At 46.3% G+C, this 2,972-nt stretch overlaps 1 protein-coding gene across 8 annotated transcripts in view; it reads left to right on the forward strand.

The window, feature by feature from the left end:
• GREB1 (growth regulating estrogen receptor binding 1) overlaps positions 1-2,972 on the forward strand; it is a 109,049-nt gene that overhangs the window by 44,623 nt on the left and 61,454 nt on the right. The window lies entirely within an intron of this gene.

Here is a 2,972-nt window from a genome sequence, read left to right on the forward strand (position 1 = left end):
AGCCACAGCCGGGTGGAGGCCCTTCATTCCGTGGGCACTTGGGAGGGTCTAGGCTTCCGCGTTTGACCCTGAGCTAGGCTCGCCTCTCTCTGGCTCTGTGGTCCCCCGTCTGACGCGCATGGGGTTCTAACCCACCTAAGGGCTCCCACCGTGCCTCCACCTCAGCCTGCTCTGCCGCCTGATCCCCATCCTCCTCCCGTGGCTGGAGTCCTGTCTGCACACACCTGCTGCCGTGTGTATGTGGGAAGTCCCTGCACCCTTCCATTACCGTCCCATAGGGACTAACCAGCAGGGCCACAGCCATTTCACATGCCCCTCAGTGCGCCCTCCCCGCCCTGATTCACCCGCATTTACTTGACCTGACTTTAAGTCATCATTGGATAAGGAGCGGGGCCATTTCTCTATCACTGCGTGCTCGTAGACATCAAAGCGTTGACGTCTGCTTAGGGTTGAGTGTGAAAATGTTTCTGTGCCGTGGTCTCCTTCGTGTTGCTCCTCTCCCCGCCCCCGCAATCCTGTTTCTTTTCACGAGAGTTCCTTCGGGTTACTTATCATCTCCAGGACTCCGTCGTCACCAGAACGGGCTTCATAATATCCTGGCGCCATGTGTGTGTGTGTGTGAAGCGAGGGCGCATACTCAGTGCCTCGCACAGTGAACAGCCAGTGTTATCCATATTTGTTCTTTCTGGCTCCATCCTCGTTAGGCATTGATCTGCTTTAAGCGGTGGAGTCCTCTGGGCTCAGGGTGCCAATCAGCCATCAGGTGAGCTGAACAGGACCTTGGCAAGGTAGGGTCTGGATGCCCCAGTCCACCACCGAGCTCCATCCTGCAGGGGCTCCATGTAAAACGGCCTGGCCTCAAAGCTTCTGTGTGCGTTAAGCTCCTCAGACAAAGCGCTATAGAAATAGGAGGCATTTCTGATCTTTTAATTGGCTGCGGTTTTAAACAGACCACCCTGAATCGACTATAATGCACGTGTCCCCAAATGTGGCCTCATTCACTTACCGAAGTATGCAGCAGGTCAAGAAAAAAGGCGGAGGAGGAGGCCCTGGAGCCTCTTTTGATGGGGCTATTAGGTGGCTCGCAGCTGACCTCTTTCAGGAGCGCTTGCTTTTTGTTGGGCTAATTTCTGAAGCAATCCTCCCAACAGCCCCGTTCCCCAGGCCGTGAGCAGAGGCTGGCCGAGGGGCCCTGTGGTCAGGAATTACTGCTGCAAGCAGGAAGTGTCCAATGGTTCCCACTTACTTTTAGTTGGGAGAGGAAAGTCTTCTTTACAATAGAGGCAGAAAGTCGGTGAGACCACCTGCCCATTTCACGTTTCAGAGGGAACCAGATTTCCCTAGGGGCAGCAAAGGTCCCATCTTGAAATGGCTCTGCCACCAGCAGAATGAGGACAAGAATTTCTTACATGCGTCTCGAAGTGCTACAAGAGATTGTGCCTGGCTTGTGAAGCCATTCTCACAACTAGTGTGGCTGAGCATGTGTCCGTGTAATGAAGCTACTGTCCTATGGTCACACTGGAGCTGGCATCTTGTGCTATTTTTTTAAGTCATATGCTACTTTGAAAATTAACGGTTTAGTAGACAAGAAATATGCAAAGATATAGGAGAATCAAATAAACGATTTCCTTCTATTCCTTGAAGAAAGTTTGTATGTTTCTTTTCTCATATTGATAGTATATTTGTAAAAATCCATCAGGTGTCTCTCAAAATGAAACTCTTGACAAACTTAAAAAGAGTTTTTAAGGCCACAGTCATGATTATAATCCAGTGCAAATGAGAAAGAAATAATATAAGGCTGACCCCTTATATCAAGACTCCTCAAGTCTTGACTATTTATAAATTAAATATAAACTCTGGATAATTATCAGATTGAAGAGAGAATCGGAAGGGATATCATAAATTGTCTAAAAATAAATGAAAAGAAGACTATTTTATACTAAACTTATGTGCCATAGCAAAAGAGGTACCCAGAGGAAAATGTATAGCTGTAAATGTCTTCATTATTAAAGAAATAAGGTGGAAAAATAAAGATGATGATAAAGTAATTATTTTAAGAACTTCGGAAAAGGTACAAGAAATTAAACCGCCTCCCCCCCCGCAAAAGGGAAATATAAACAAAAAGCTAAATTTAATGACATAGGAAATAAATGGAAAAACATTAGGAAGGAATATGAAATTAAATGGAGGTTCTTAGGAAGGACTAAATATAGAGATTTAACTATATGTACGGTCTGAGAGAAATGTCTGACCGAATATCTGCTCCTTCACTCAAGGGAATACGATGCAGCCATCACAGTTGTTTTAAAAACAGTTGTAAGAGGATCAGGTGAAATGCCTACGTCAAGCGAAAAAAGCGGAATCAAAAATTGTATCACAGAATGATTAGAACCATGGGAACACGGTGCCCCCATCTCCCTCCTGTCCCCAAGTTCTGAAGGAAATTAAGTCCGGAAAAAATACATCAAAATATCGATGCAGGAATGAGGCGCTGATGCACACAGTGGAGGGGAAGATCAGACACGCTGTGGCCGCAGGAAGAGGCCAGCGGCAGACCACAGACAGTGCGAGGCCTTTAGTGTGAGACGTCCAGGCAGAGCAGGCGAAGCTGTGGAGACAGAGAGGAAGTTGGCCTTGCCTAGGGCGGGGGTTAGGGGGTAGGGGAGTGACAGGTAAAGGGTATGGGGTTTCTTCTGGGGCGATGGAACCGTCTAAAATTGATCACGTGATGGTTGCACAGCACTGAATGTACCGTAAATGTTTGAATCGTACACTCTCAGTGGGTGATTGCCGTGGGAAGTGAATTAAATCTTAATCAAGCTGCTACCAAAAAAAAAAAAAAAATCACAGTGGTTATCTTGGGGAATGGAAATATCCGTGATTTTCCTGACTTTTTCACCCTCTTTTGTAAATTTTAGATTTCCAGATGTAATTCTGCGTTACTGGTATAATGAAAACATCATAAACCAAAA

The sequence above is a fragment of the Pteropus alecto genome, unplaced genomic scaffold (assembly GCF_000325575.1).
Source record: "Pteropus alecto unplaced genomic scaffold, ASM32557v1 scaffold61, whole genome shotgun sequence".
NCBI classification, from domain to species: domain Eukaryota; kingdom Metazoa; phylum Chordata; class Mammalia; order Chiroptera; family Pteropodidae; genus Pteropus; species Pteropus alecto.